Consider the following 17,017-nt stretch of genomic DNA (forward strand, 5'->3'; position numbering starts at 1 on the left):
AATGTCCATTAGCATTTCTATATAATATTTTCTTTTAAAATATTTGTGGGGAGGTTACAACGTGAACCGTATGTGCAGTTGACGGACTTTGTGCGAGGGCGTATAGTGGGCATGCGGGAGGCCGGGTGGACGTACCGCCGAATTGCTCAACATGTGGGGCGTGAGGTCTCCACAGTACATCGATGTTGTCGCCAGTGGTCGGCGGAAGGTGCACGTGCCCGTAGACCTGGGACCGGACCGCAGCGACGCACGGATGCACGCCAAGACCGTAGGATCCTAAGCAGTGCCGTAGGGGACCGCATCGCCACTTCCCAGCAAATTAGGGACACTGTTGCTCCTGGGGTATCGGCGAGGACCATTCGCAACCGTCTCCATGAAGCTGGGCTACGGTCCCGCACACCGTTAGGCCGTCTTCCGCTCACGCCCCAACATCGTGCACCCCGCCTCCAGTGGTGTCGCGACAGGCGTGAATGGAGGGACGAATGGAGACGTGTCGTCTTCAGCGATGAGAGTCGCTTCTGCCTTGGTGCCAATGATGGTCGTATGCGTGTTTGGCGCCGTGCAGGTGAGCGCCACAATCAGGACTGCATACGACCGAGGCACACAGGGCCAACACCCGGCATCATGGTGTGGGGAGCGATCTCCTACACTGGCCGTACACCACTGGTGGTCGTCGAGGGGACACTGAATAGTGCACGGTACATCCAAACCGTCATCGAACCCATCGTTCTACCATTCCTAGACCGGCAAGGGAACTTGCTGTTCCAACAGGACAATGCACGTCCGCATGTATCCCATGCCACCCAACGTGCTCTAGAAGGTGTAAGTCAACTACCCTGGCCAGCAAGATCTCCGGATCTGTCCCCCATTGAGCATGTTTGGGACTGGATGAAGCGTCGTCTCACGCGGTCTGCACGTCCAGCACGAACGCTGGTCCAACTGAGGCGCCAGGTGGAAATGGCATGGCAAGCCGTTCCACAGGACTACATCCAGCATCTCTACGATCGTCTCCATGGGAGAATCGCAGCCTGCATTGCTGCGAAAGGTGGATATACACTGTACTAGTGCCGACATTGTGCATGCTCTGTTGCCTGTGTCTATGTGCCTGTGGTTCTGTCAGTGTGATCATGTGATGTATCTGACCCCAGGAATGTGTCAATAAAGTTTCCCCTTCCTGGGACAATGAATTCACGGTGTTCTTATTTCAATTTCCAGGAGTGTAATATTAACATTTCGCGGTCAGATTATCTCTAAGTACGAGGTAGTCAGAAAAAAGCTGAAAAGCTGGTAATGGTGTCGCAGGGTAGAATATACTGCGAAATAATTTTTAAGGACCAAATTCGATTCGTTGAGCCGTTTCCGCCTTAATTAGCATTGAAGTTGCCAATTAGGCCGTTGCGTGAGCAAATTGAAGTGGTCAGCCACACATGTTGTTGCTGAACTTGTTATTTGCTTGGTTTCCTAAAACCAAAGAAAAGAGCGAAATAAAAAAATGAACATGGGACGGAAGTAAGGAACGAACCAGAGCCAAAAACTGATAGTTCAGTGACGAGATACTTTCTGCTTGCAAGAAAAGAGGTAGAAGATTTTATGTTTTTATGTTGTGCATACAGTTGAGAGTATTTAGAATCCAAGTTTTCGACCTTCAAAACTCTCGCGTCAACTTTTTTCAGGTTTTCGCCTGTTACTCGGAAATTATACATCCTACTGACAGTTTAATAAAAATGAAATTTCGTCAAATTTAGCGTCGAATGACCTACTTAAACGTCAAAATCGGTGCAAGCGTTTGGCCACAATCTGTTATTCAAAATTCGTTCATTTTTACCGTCTTCGCTAAAAAGTTTGTTCTAACGCCTGGAAGTAAAAACGGTTGCACCAAATGAAAAATGTCAGGTTATTAAAGTTACAGAGCACGAAATTTCATGTTGCAGAAGCATCTGTTTTCCAGTTTTAGGCACTACTAGGCGTTCATGCACTTAAAACCCAAAGTAATTCAATTTTCGTGTATTTTTCTTTCTTTTCTTTTCTTTTTTTTAAAAATCAAAGTTGTTCAATAAAACGAAATTTCCAGTGGAAAGATGGCTGTCTAATGAGCACATATGTATTTTCTGCGTATATCTCTCAATTTTTTTCAGTATGTGTACTTTTATTCAGTTTTATCCATTCCTTCGTTGGTAAGAATGAGTTGCTAAAATAAAAACCAAGCGCATAGTAATGGCCAATACGTGTTTACGTATGAATAATATAAAAGTTTATGCAAATGAACAAATAAAACGGCATGGCAATATTAAAAAACACAATTGCAATATCGGAGATTTACATTTTATCAGATATCAATTCCATCGAAGTCGGTTGGGAGACTGCGTCAAATCTCGGTCCAGCATCCGACTTTCAGGATCCACTGAGGCACCTTCACCAACTTCCACGTCCTGGAACATATCTTCACACTCGTCTAACTGAATTTCTGGGGCGTTCTAGCAAGATAATCCGCACCCATTTTTGCGTTTGTGACATCCACATACAGCTGTGCATCCTGTTTTGCATGTGCAGGAAACATTCCACAGGAGAGTGTGTGGTGCCACATCTTTCGTCATCGTCACGGGAAACAACCCTTAAAAGTTTTTCTTTCAACTCCACTGGTGCCTATCTATTTTTTTCCAGCCAAGACTGACTTGGTGGTAGGGTTGCAATGAGTACCACCTTGTTGACGGTATCCTTTCAGGTTTGAACGATTTTCTCGGGGCAGACTTTAAAGAAAGCTCGACCTGATATCATCCTGAATTTGGCAGTTCGAATTCACATACAGAGCTAACATAAGCTCCTGGCAAGTCTACTACATCTTGACAGACTGAGGGTTTAACAAATTCAGCAACTTGCACTTTGAGCTGTGGCTGTTGCTCCATACGTTTTAGTAGTTTCCATTTTCCTTGACCCAAAAATGAGGATATGGTATTGTAGTTGCTTCCTCGGCACATTAAGAGAAGAAGCACATCAATTTCCTCTCTCACGATAGCCACACTGTCAGACTCAAGAACTTGGGAAATAGCTGTTTCCATAGATAATGAATCCGCATCTTCTGCCCGTATTATTTGGAATAAATCCATCCTCAAATTTCCGCAGGAACATCAACATCAAGCGGTTCTTGTTGCTCTCATTTGCGAGAATCTTGTCCTGTGAGACAGCGGCATTTGTACCTTCGTCGAAAATGATATCTGATGAAGAACCTGGTATCTTTAAACAAGGACATCTTTCAGAAGACTTTACTCCCCTTCGCGAACAATCACTTGGGTAGCCACCGAATATAACTGTGTTTTAGGACAAGCAGTGCTTTCTCAAATAGGTTTCATACAGATGGCTCCAAACTTTTCTTTCATGCATCCAAGAACCTTATGGAGCAGGTGACCACCAATCACCACAATCGTTTTATTTTGCGTACTTCATTCTGTTGGAAAGTTTTGGTTGCATCGTAGAGAGGTGCTTTTCTACCCTTTCTGAGACCGTCTTTTGTGAACAACGACATGCAGTATGGGAAAAGTTTAAATGAGGAGAAGAACTTCAAGTCTTTACCAGATTGCTTCATAACAGACAGTGAAACAATGTTAATAGGATTATGATAGGAGTCCTCCCTTAACTGTCTTGAGAGCCGTAGTGCAGAATGTAACTATTACAACACTGAGGTTACGTTGAAATGAGGCGTTTTGAAGTTCTCTCTTTTAATTCTGGTGATCCCCTTAATTCTTTCCACTAATGCCTCATGGCTGTTTTCCGATTCCACACAAATTACTGCTATTGAGAACATTACATTTTGGAAAATGTGGATATTTCAACAGCCAATTATTTAATTTGTCACAGTCTGCTGCAATTCGAACCATGCATAAAGCTCTTAAATCCATATGTTACTCATATGTTCCCGAGTATACAGTATGTGACAAAATCCTTCAATTTTTTGACAAACATCCTGTAAGGATGTCATCCGTGAAGTTCACTTTGTGAACACACAGTCGGAAAACCCACGTTCGTGACTTATACCGTCTTTCACTTTCATTGTCTTCATTTAAATGGCTCTGTTGTCGTGTCAGACCATTAGCCACACCAAAATTCATCACTTCGCCTAATGGTGAAGTAGCCTTCAGCTGTAAATTTGTTGAATTCAGCATTACCCATTCGGTCTTCCAATGCGAGTATATCTTGCAAGTAAAGGTGAGCACTTTTAACGTACGTGAATAAGCAGTAGCATGGAAGTATGGTAGCATTTTCTTAATGGCGTTTAAATGCAGATTCCAGGTTCCAATAGGCTCAGCCTCAATGAACTATTTTGTGAGCGTAAGCATGCGATAATCTTCTACCCATAATTTAGCTGTTTTTCCTCTTGCTTCTGTGTCGTAAGTAGCCTTTTCAAATGTCAAATGTATGTGAGTCTGATGGTCTCCTATGGAGAAGCAATAATTCCTCAGTTAGTTTTTTGCAGAACTGCTTGATACACAATGTGCTGTCTTACAACATATTTATTCACAATAGTCGATGATGGACCATCTACACAGTGGAATTATATCTACTGTGGCAACACGCTATTTAACCAGAAAAGTATCGCTATTGTTGACTTGAATACGTTAAAAGGACACTTAACACCATAATACCGGAAAAAGGAAGCAGAAAATATTGAAAACAGGAAAACACGTAATGGCAGTAAGTGCACAGCAAAGTTGCTCAGCATGACACCCAGTAGGTTCTACAAACACACACTGGTGTATTAACGCTTAATAGTGCCTGAAACTGAAAACCTAGATTTTTTTAACAATAAATTTCATGCTCTGCCACTCTAATAATTTGACGTTTTCATTTAGAGTAGCTGTTTCTTGAGTTACAGACGGTGGAGCTAACTTTTTAGCCAGGTTGGTCAAAATGACAGAATTATGACAACTGATTGCAGCCAAACGGCTGCACGAATGTTGCTATTTAAGTAGGTCATTCGTTGCAAAATTTAATGATTATTACATATTCTGGTAATGGTAACATACTCAGCAGGATTCATAGTTGCCGTGTAAAAGGGGCAAATCTGAAGAAGATGCAAAACTTTCGTTTTTTTTCCATAAAAAGTTGTTCCGGGGGTTTTGAAGACCGAAAACTACGAGACCCTCAACTATATACACAAGATAAAAAATAAAATATTCTATCTCATTTTCTGCGAGCAAAGGGCCATTTTTGTGAAGTCGTTACTGGACTATGAGCAGTCTCGTGTGCTATCGTCTACTGTGTGAACAAGTGATACTAACTGTATGTGGCGGACCTCTTGAATTTATCGGAATTGCATAGAAGAAAAAAAACATATCAGTGGTCCTAATACGTTGAAGAGCCAAAGTAACTGGTACATCTGCGTCATATCTTGTATGGCTCCTGCGAGCACGAAGAAGAGCCGCAACATAACGTGGCGTGGACTCGAGTAATGTCTGAAGTAGTGCTGCAGGGAAGGGAAAGCATGATTCTTTCAGGACTTCCATAAATCCGTAAGAGTACGAGGGGGTGAAGATGTCCTCTGAACAGCACGTTGCACGGCGTCCCAGATATGATCAACAATCTTCATATCTGGGGAGTTTGGTGGCCAGCGGAAGTGTTTAAATTCAGAATAATTGCCACTCTGTTGCAATTCTGGACGTGTGGGGTGTCGCATTGTCCTTTTGGAATTGCCCAAGTCCGTCGGAATACACACTGGGCATGAACGGATGCAGGTGATCAGAGAGAATGCGTATGTACATGTCACCTGTCACAGTCGTATCTAGACGTATCAGGGGCCCACATCACTCCAACTGCACACGCCATTACGGAGTCTCCAGCAGCTTCAACAATACCCTGCTGACACGCAGGGTCAATGGATTCATGAGGTTGTCTCCATACCCGTAAACGTCCATCAGTTCGAATACAATTTGAAATGACTCTTCCGACCGGGCAACATGTTTCCAGTCGTCAGCAGCCCAATGTCGGTGTTGATGGGGTCACACGAGTGGTTCGCACGCTGACACATGCTGGTGGCGCAGCATTAGTAATTTTCGAAGGGTTGCATTTCTTGCACATTGAACGATTTTCTTCGGCCGTCGTTGTTTTCGTTCTTTCAGGATCTTTTTCTGGCCACAGCGATGTCGGAAATTTGATGTTTTTCCGGATTCCTGATATTCACGGTACACTCGTGAAATGGTCATACGGGAAAATCTCCACTTCATCGCTATCTTGGAGATGCTGTGTCCCATAGCTCCTGCGCCGACTAAAACACCACGTTCAAACTCATTTAAATCTTGAAAATTGCCGTTGTAGCAGCAGTACACGATCTAACAAATGCGCCACATTCTTGTCATCTTATATAGTCGTTGCCGACAGTAGTGTCGTATTCTGCCCGTTCACATATCTCTGTATATGAATGCACATGCCTATACCAGATGCTTTGGCCCTTTAGTGTCTTTGTTAATAAGATTATTTTTGTTGTAACTAGTACACAAACAAGTCAATAGTGATGGCAAAATAGATACCACGTTTAAACGCGATTTCATGTACAGAAATACGCGTCTGAGCTAGATTGTTAATTTGTACATTAACAATGAACGTAAATATGAGTAAAGTCAATTATTTTTTTAAATGCATAAATCTTACACGAAAAATTGCTTTATTAAATTTTAATACTCTGCAATTTAGTTTGCGTACACCTGATACACAGTTTTTTTTGTGTGTAGATTTACACGTGAACAATGGTCATAACGATATACAAATGTGCTTAAAGAAAAAAAAAAATTGTGCTGCCTCGCAGTCCCCTCGAACGAAGCTGTTAGCTGTAAGGAAGTACCAAAATAAAGCCGTTGCGTACACACAGATTTGTATTACTGTCTACATATCCAACAGCAGTTTAATTTATTTACACTTGGATTCTATCGCCAACTTCCTAATCCAGTAAAACAGTCGACATTAACATATTCATGGCTTTTCCATGCATTCGCTATAGTGGATTCTTCTGATTAAAGCGGGGATGCAGACTTGTGATCAGCGTTATGTCCAATGTACGTAATACACTAGAATTACATAACATTACTAGCAGTGTTTGTCAAGCATTCTGTGTTCCGAACCTGTTATCAGCGGTTTCTTTTCTTTCCTTTTTACGGTATAACAGCTTCGAAGGTGAACTATGTTTATTTTTATGTTTAAAAAAATGGTTCAAATGGCTCTGAGCACTATGGGACTTAACATCTGAGGTCATCAGTACCCTAGAACTTAGATCTACTTAAACCTAACTAACCTACGGACATCACACACATCCATGCCCGAGGATGGATTCGAACCTGCGACCGTAGCAGTGGCACGGATCCGGACTGAAGCGCCTAGAACCGCTCGGCCACCACGGCCGGCTATGTTTCAAACAGGTTTTATTGAAAATTTTAGTTTGCTACTTTGCGCACATGATCGTGTATCCTGAGTCAGTTCTGACATCGCGGGCAATCAGAACGCTCGACTACACCAAGCGACATTGTTCCTGTTGTAGAGAATCGTCTTTGAATTTATCGATACTCGACCGGAAGAAGTTACGGAACGAGCCACGAGACCAATTCAACCACGCAGTCATAATATTTGGGTACATATCGATACACGATTCTGATAAACATATCCTTCAGTGCATTAACCAAAAGAGAAAAGCTGTTTGTATCAGATAACCTTTCCTCGCCTTTGTTTAATTGACTGTCCATGTTTATACTGTCCCCATCTTTGTAATTACAAGGCGTCTCCTAAGAACAGCTTTGTATTACAGCGTTCTCTTTCTGTTCTTTCATTCTTGAAAGCTAATGTATGTAACGACCTGACCGCCATACAAAATAGCGGGGTAGTAGAAACAAACTGCGAGATGCTCACAGAGAAGTTAATGACGCACCTTGTCAACTCTGAAAGTAGAGGCAAAGGCTTCAGTTTCATCACACACACACACATACACACACGCACGGCTAGGCTACATTCCAGTCTGTTTCATGACCTGTAAAGTAGTACAATGCGAGGAGCGCTTTCAACAGAGACGAAGCTCGAATTAGTGGTCGGCTAACGGCGTTCGTTTTTTGCTTCTTTCCAGCGTGCAGAGAATGGGAGGCAGGTTTTAGAGGTCCGACGAGGCGAGGTGCGGTGTCGCCGGGCACACGCTCGGCGCGCAGCATATTTAAACGGCCTGAACGCCACAAAGGCCGGGCCTGTAATCCGCCGGCGCGTAATTGGGCATTAGAATAAAAAGGCGCTTTAGCTACGGCTAATCCCGGTACCTGGCCCGGCGCATACTAAATGCCGCCCCGTGCGCGCACCGCTCTGCGGCGTGCCGTGCTGTCCCCGGGAATTTTAGCGGCATCGGCGGCTTTCGGTGTCTGCGGTCGACAGACACACTGAAACCACTCCTCGTTCGGCCGTTACTCTTTTGTACCCACAGTAACGACAATGTTTTTTTCCTTAACGCTGGTATTCTTGTTAAAACATTGCCTATGTCGATTGGACCCTTTTTTTCCACTAACACAGTGAATACACTCTTTTCGTTCATCCTGCCTATAAACCTGCCATCCAATAACCATATTCTTTTTATTCCCTTACTACTAAACGCCACTGCATAACATTTCCGCACAGGACAAATTTAGATTCACAATGCACACTCATATTCAGAAAACAAACGACTTGAACGAGTAGAGATAGATCGTTCATATTCACAGGCCATGTACATTAATATGTTCTGCAGCATTTGAGCCATGTCGGCCAGCGGGTTCAAGGTAAATATATGAAGACAGTAACTGTTCTCGAAAGAACAGATACCACTGATGGCCGTGAAGCCTCTGTAGAATAAATGATAATTAATTGAAACCGTCAGCTGCCGACAGGTGCTGTTGACATACCTCGATGGGGTATGTCAACAACACCTGTCGACAGCTGAGGGTTTCAATTAATTATCAGTTCTAAAGAATCTGCACGGTTTTCTCTGGTATCTGTTCTTTCGAGAACAGTTACTATCTTCGCATATAGTTATGGGGGGGTAGGACGTCAAACGGGCCGACTTGGAGCAGGAGACGCACCACACGACATTTTAATTTCCACTGTCTACACTTTTACAAATAAATTCATAAAACTTTGTTAACACGACCGGGAAGGATTCAGGATTCAAACTCATAGCAATGTAAGTTCAAAAGTATAAAAAAATAATTTTTTTTACGTGTGAAATTTCATAATTTTTTAACTTACTATTGGCTGCATTTTTTGGTATAGGTACACTTTTCTTCATACGTAAGAGAGATTCTTCGATGAATTTTACACAGCGTACAAATCATACTTACAGGTGTATGAAACTCTAGAATTTATTTAATTAATGAAAAAATGAATGAGCTGTTGCATTTTAAACTTCATGTTTAGAAAAAACTCAAACTTTATGGTTAAGTATCTCACTTTTTATCACAGTTTTTAATAGATTTGGAAAATTGTAGAGTTTCATACAACTGGAAGTATTGTTTGTATGCTGTGCAAAATACATCGAAGAATCTATCTTACTTATGAAGAAAAGTGCACCTATAGCAACGAATGCAGACAATAGTAAGTGAAAAAATGATGACATTTCACATGTAAAAAAATATATTTTGTTATATTTTTGAACTTCCACTGCTTATGAGCATGAATTCTGAACCCTTCCTGGTCATAATGACAAAGTTTTATGAATTCATTTGTAAAAATATAGACAGTGGAAATTAAAGTGTCCTGTGGTGCCTCTCCTGTTCCAAGTCGGCCAGTTTGACGTCCTACCCCCATTAAATGGATACCCGGCCATTGACCTTCGTCTGTGCGAATGCGCACAGGTTGCCGAAACTCTTACGGGAATCGTCACCTTAGCGGGTGCGAGTAATGAGTGGCTGGGCATAAGTATCTATTAGGAACATTACGTATGTAGATTGTGGACAGTTGAGTATGTGAGTCTCACGGTAAGGGTGCAACGGGTAAGTCCCTGCTGTCACGCTATTCATCTGTGTCCCCGGTGGCTCAGATGGATAGAGCGTTTGCTATGCAAGCAGGATATCCCGGGTTCGAGTCTCGGTCGGGGCACACATTTTCAGCTTTCTCCCATCGAGGTATGTCAACAACACCTGTCGGGAGCTGAGGGTTTCAATAAATTATCATCTATTCAAGGTAAATATTGACATCGAAGTGCAACACAACTTCCATGCGGCTCTCGTTGTCTCTATAAATCGAAGGTAATGGGTCTGCATAACTTGAGCAGACGTGCGAGATGCCCCGCAGGCTTATGCGCGAACCGTGTCGTCAGATCAGTGAATCTGAAAGAGGGCACTTTATTGGTATGAGAGAATGTGATGATCGCGTGTTTCGGTAGTGCAACGGGTGTATGCAGAATGGGTCACCGTAGGCCGCATAAAACTGTTACGGCGTAAAGTCAAGCGCTGGCACGCCAGACGGGTATGATAGAGATGAGATGGCAGTGAGAAGACGTCAGCCAATCACACTCTGAACAGGCCTCTCTCCAGGACGACAACACGACGGCTGTGGCCCCTATGTGAAGAGGACATAAGCGCCGCTACCGACTGGTGATGGCCCAGTTGAATAGCAGCTTCAAGCTTAGGCACTTGTCTAGCAGCGTCAACTCTATTCACTTCGCTTGTTTTCTCTATGTCGCACGGATGTGGAACTGTAGACTGAAGAAGATTTATTATTCTGTGTGTAATTGCGAAAGTTTTGAATCTTTTCTTTTTGTAATAAGACTCATTAATACGATTTGTGTGAATGTTTTTCTTGCGAAACACTGCCAAACATCGTACACTATTGGGGGTGACAGTCCGTCGCCGTTTATTACGACAGGGATTACGCGCGCGTCATCCACATCCCCGTCTACCAGTGACGAAAGTGTAGAAACTTGCTAAACTTCAATGCTGTATGGAAAGACTGGAACAGCATCAGATAGTGTTTTCGGAAGAAGCCAGGTTGCGTTTGTTTGAAAATGACGGCCGCATATTGGTTCACCGCAGACAGGGAGAGTGGCATCACAGTGACTGCATTCGCACAAGACATACAGGGCCAACTCAAGTTCTTATGGCGTGGGGCGGTACTGGGTACAACGGCAAATCACTGCTGATGCTTGTCTGGAGAACTGTGATCGGCGTGACATACGTAAATGACACTCTGCTATTAGTAGCCATACCTTTCGACACAACATTCCAGATGCCATTTTTCAGCAAGACAATGCATGACCACATATTACCACACTAACGTGCCTTCTTCGTGTCACAGAATGTTAGGTTTTTGCCCTGGCCCGCCAGATCACTACATTTGTCACCGATCGAAAATGTGTGGGATGTGGTGTCACCGCCAGACACCACACTTGCTAGGTGCTAGCCCTTAAATCGGCCGCGGTCCGTTAAATACGTCGGACCCGCGTGTCGCCACTATCGGTGATTGCAGACCGAGCGCCGCCACACGGCAGGTCTAGAGAGACTTCCTAGCACTCGCCCCAGTTGTACAACCGACTTTGCTAGCGATGGTTCACTGATAAAATACGCTCTCATTTGCCGAGACGATAGTTAGCATAGCCTTCAGCTACGTCATTTGCTACAACCTAGCAAGGCGCCATTATCAGTTGCTATTGATATTGTGAAGAATGTACAGACAAGAGCTACGTTCAACATTGATGGATTAAAGTTAAGTATTCCATCATCTGCGTCCGTTTTTCTGGGTTCTGATTTCCTTGTCCTGTTCCAGACCTCACGCCAGCCTGCGTGAGCTTAAACGCGTGCCTTTCGGCTTCCTCTCAATTTAGTGGGTTGGTCTCCTGCCAATCCACAACATGGGATATGGTGAAACGACAGGTACAGTGCTGTGACCCAATGCTAAGTGCAGCAGATGAACTTTGTCATCAGGTTAATAAAGAATTGATGACTGCCACAGAACGTAAGTCGTGCCTTATGCGCGTCGATGTCATCAGGCATGGAGCAAATTATCAGGGCCAATGGCAGACCCTGCGCCTACTAGACTACAGAACACATACTGAATGGAGGTGACGGAAATACTGATCATTTCTGCAGAAATGATAATATACTTGTCCTCTAAATAGGAACATCCTAACTCTAGTCATTCAAGATGTTCTGCTATTTCTGAACATGAGTGTAGATATAAGTTTCATGCATGTACACAGCATTGGCCAGTTGTGAGATTTAGCAAATATATTATTTTCTGCTAGCTAAAATAGTAATAAAAATGCGTAGGTAAGTTAGTTTATTAACAGCACCAAATTAATTTTATCACTAACGTATCACTTGCTACTACGTATCGTGGCAGTCTTTAACTCTGTTTCTTATTAGATATTACAAAAATGATTCGAACTTTGTGCATCTAGATTCACTTCAGCTGTTTGCAACACACGAAAATCTGTACCGGATCAGAACTTGTGACCGGATTTCCTGCTTTTTGCGAGCAGTCGGCTTAATCATTTCGGCTACCCGAACAAGCCTTCAGGACCAATCCGAACTTCCATATGTCACCGAGTCCGCAATACTTACGTTCGTACATTTCGTAATTCCTGAAGAGGGAAAGACAAACATTTTTATCCTGATTTTAGCTCGTCAAGGCATCGATTCGTCATGGATGGTTGCAATATTCGTGTTTATACAGTGTCTGCACCTTCACCGTACAATACCTTTGAGACATGCATTCACGTCTGAAGAAACACACGCTGTTCTGGCGATTATAGTTGTGGTAAATATTACGAAAAGAATTGACATTTCGCGAATCAGAATTGTAATGTGAAGATACAGACACTGTATAAACACAAAAGGTGTGACCATTTTTAGTGCATCCATCCATTCGCGAACTATAAAGGTGATAAAATGTATGTTTCTCGCTCTGTATGAATCACGATATGTACCAGCGTGAGGTTTGTGGACTCTGTGCGGTATGGAAGTTTAGATCAGTCCTGAAGGTGGCTGAAGTGGTTAAGATGACCTCTCGCGTTCAGCAGGCGAATCACGGTTCGAGTGCAGTGCGTTCGAAAGAACATACACCATAGCCATATAAGTAAAGAGTTATTACAAATGATTGAAGCGATTTCACAGCTCTACAATAACTTTATTATTTGAGATATTTTCACAATGCTTTGCACACACATACAAAAACTCAAAAAGTTTTTTTAGGCATTCACAAATGTTCGACGTGTGCCCCTTTAGTGACTCGGCAGACATCAAGCCGATAATCAAGTTCCTCCCACACTCGGCGCAGCATGTCCCCATCAATGAGTTCGAAAGCATCGTTGATGCGAGCTCGCAGTTCTGGCACGTTTCTTGGTAGGGGAGGTTTAAACACTGAATCTTTCACATAACCCCATAGAAAGAAATCGCATGGGGCTAAGTCGGGAGAACGTAGAGGCCATGACATGCATTGCTGATCATGATCTCCACCACGATCGATCCATCGGTTTTCCAATCTCCTGTTTAAGAAATGCCGAACATTATGATGGAAGTGCAGTGGAGCACCATCCTGTTGAAAGATGAAGTCGGCGCTGTCGGTCTCCAGTTGTGGCGTGAGCCAACTTTCCAGCATGTCAAGATACACGTGTCCTGTAACGCTTTTTTCGCAGAAGAAAAAGGGGCCGTAAACTTTAAACCTTGAGATTGTACAAAACACATTAACTTTTGGTGTATTGCGAATTTGCTGCACGAATGCGTGAGGAATCTCTACCGCCCAGATTCGCACATTGTGTCTGTTCACTTCACCATTAAGAAAAAATGTTGCTTCATCACTGAAAACAGGTTTCGCACTGAACGCATTCTCTTCCATGAGCTGTTGCAATCGCGCCGAAAATTCAAAGCGTTTGACTTTGTCATCGGGTGTCAGCGCTTGTACTAATTGTAAACGGTAAGGCTTCTGCTTTAGCCTTTTCCGTAAGATTTTCCAAACCGTCGGCTGTGGTACGTTTAGCTCCCTGCTTGCTTTATTCGTCGACTTCCGCAGGCTACGCGTGAAACTTGCCCGCACGCGTTCATCCGTTTCTTCCCTCACTGCAGGCCGACCCGTTGATTTCCCCTTACAGAGGCATCCAGAAGCTTTAAACTGCGCATACCATCGCCGAATGGAGTTTGCATTGGTGGATCTTTGTTGAACTTCGTCCTGAAGTGTCGTTGCACTGTTATGACTGACTGATGTGAGTGCATTTCAAGCACGACATACGCTTTCTCGGCTCCTGTCGCCATTTTGTCTCACTGCGCTCTCGAGCGCTCTGGCGGCAGAAACCTGAAGTGCAGCTTCAGCCGAACAAAACTTTATGAGTTTTTCTGCGTATCTGTAGTGTGTCGTGACCATATGTCAATGAATGGAGCTACAGTGAATTTATGAAATCGCTTCAATCATTTGTAATAGCCCTGTATATAGTTCTGGCAATACCGACCATGACCTTCTTCTTCTGTGCGGATGCACACATATTACCCGAACTCTTACGGATCTTGGTAAGATTGTCTTCCACGCCTAATGAGTGTGTTGGGGTGGGACACTAGGAATGTAGTGTGTGGACATACAAGGTGAGAATGTGGGTCTCGCGGGAGGCGTGCGCGAGATAGTCCCTGCAGTCGCACTATCTTCTGCGCCCACGGTGGCTCAGATGGGTAGAGCGTCTGACATGTAAGCAGGAGATCCCGGGTTAGAGTCCCGATCGGGGCATACGTTTTCACCTATCCCGTTGATATATATCAACGCCCGTCAGCAGCTGAAGGTATTAATATAATTCTAATAAAGTCTTTGAGGTTTGCCGTCGACATTGCAGTTCTCTCAGAGGCAGCAAAAGATATGGAAGAGCAGCTGAACGGAACTGATAGCGTCTTGAAAAGGGTTTATAAGACGCACATCAAAAAAGGTAAACAAAGATACGGGATTGTTCAGAAGTCGTGCACTTTCTCGTCGTAAATATTCTTCATCTGATAAAATCAACATTACTCGATATTTAATGGTAATCCCTTTGTGTGCCATCTCAGAGCACAACCGCTGCTACTACTACTGCAGCTACTGCTGAGTACCGCTGAAAGCGGATCTCAATTCCGCAAATTGCAGTCCTACATAGGCCTCCGTAATGTGCACGGCACCAGCACCGACTCATCACAGTTGCCGTCCACCAAGACTGAGCTGGTGGCGCTGCTCCTAGTGGAACAAAAAACCTTCAAATGTGTGTGAAATCTTATGGGACTTAACTGCTAAGATCATCAGTCCCTAAGCCTACACACTACTTAACCTAAATTACCCTAAGGGCAAACACACACACCCATGCCCGAGGGAGAAGGTAAGCTCTTGCAGTCTTCGGAATAGTGTGGATGATATTTTTCCGAAAGTGAGATGGTATCTTGCCAGATTCATACATTCTACACACCAACGTGAACAGTCGTTTTGTTGCCACTTCCCACAATGATTTTAGAAATTATGATGGAATGTTATCTATCCCTTCTGCCTTATTTGATCTTAAGTTCTCCAAAGCTCTCTTAAATTCTGATTCTAATACTGGATCCCCTATCCCTTATAAACCAACTCCTATTACTTCTTCCATAACATCAGAGAATGCTTCCCACTCATCGAGGCCTTCAATGTACTATTTCCATCTGTCCGCTCTCCCCTTTGCATTTAACAATGGAATTCCGGTTGCACTCTTAATGTTAGCACCATTGCTTTTAATTTTTACTGAAGGTCCCTATGACAAGCTGAGTCAGTGAATCCGATTATCATTTATTTTTCGATTTCTTCACATTAATGATGTAGGCATTTCCTTATGTTTTTACTGCATTTATTCCATTCCTCAGCGACTTGTATTTCTGTATCCCTTAATATCCCTGAACATGTTTGTACTTCCGTCTTTCGTCGATCAGCTGAAGTATATCTTCTGTTACCCATGGTTTCTTTGCATTCACCTTCTATGAGCCTATGTTTTTCTTTCCAAATTCTGTGATTGCTGTTTTTAGAGATGTCCATTCCTCTTCAATTGTACTGCCTACTGGACAGTATTTCTGTATTTACAGCCTTAGAGAACTTCAAGTGTTCCTCGTCATTTCTTAGTGCTTCGTACCCCACCTATTTGTGTACTGATTCTTCCTGACTAATCCCCTAAACTTCAGCGTACTCTTCATCCTTGCTGCATTCTGATATGAGTCTATATCTGCTCCTCGGTACGCCTTAGAATGCAGTATATGATTTTGGAATCACTGTCTGACCATGATGAAATCTTCCTGTATCACCCGGCCTTTTCGAAGTATAAATCCTGCTCTTTTGATTTTTGAACATGGTATTCGCTATTTCTAGCTGACATTAATAACAGAAGTCAATTAGTCTTTCTTCTCTCCCATTCCTTATCCCAATCTCATATTCTCCTGTAACCTTTCCTTCTACTCCTTCCTCTACAACTGCATTACAGTCTCCCAAGACTACTACTTTGCGTATTGTATTGCCCTTTCAAAATCCTCATATCTCTCTTTTCATATTCAGCTTGCCTTTGCGTATTGTATTGCCCTTTCAATACACTCGAACAGTTTCTCTATCTTTTCATCTTCAGCTTGCGACTCGGCATGTACACTTGAACTAATGTTGTCGGTGTTGGTTTGCGATAGTGATTGAAGCTGAAGAAATGGATTAAAACTTGTGCTCCGGCTGGGACTCGAACCACAGTCTTCTTCAGTCATCGCAGATAAAGAAGAGACTTAAATGTCTCAGGGAAAAATATAATTATCAGGTGTTGGTTTGCTGTCGATTCTGATAAGAATAACCCGATCACAGAACTGTTCACAGTAACACTCTCTCTGCGCTACATTCCTATTCATAACGAATCCTAGTCCCGTTATATCATTTTCTGGTGCTGTTGATATTACCCTATAGTCATCTGACATATTGATCCCTACAATATCTTGATTGAGACTTTGCATTTCCCTTTTCAGATTTTTCTTGCTTCCCTACCACATTCAAGCTTCTGACATTCCACGTCCCGATTCGTAGAACGTTGTCCTTT

This window comes from Schistocerca piceifrons, chromosome 4 (assembly GCF_021461385.2).
Source record: "Schistocerca piceifrons isolate TAMUIC-IGC-003096 chromosome 4, iqSchPice1.1, whole genome shotgun sequence".
In the NCBI taxonomy this organism is placed as follows: Eukaryota; Metazoa; Arthropoda; class Insecta; order Orthoptera; family Acrididae; genus Schistocerca; species Schistocerca piceifrons.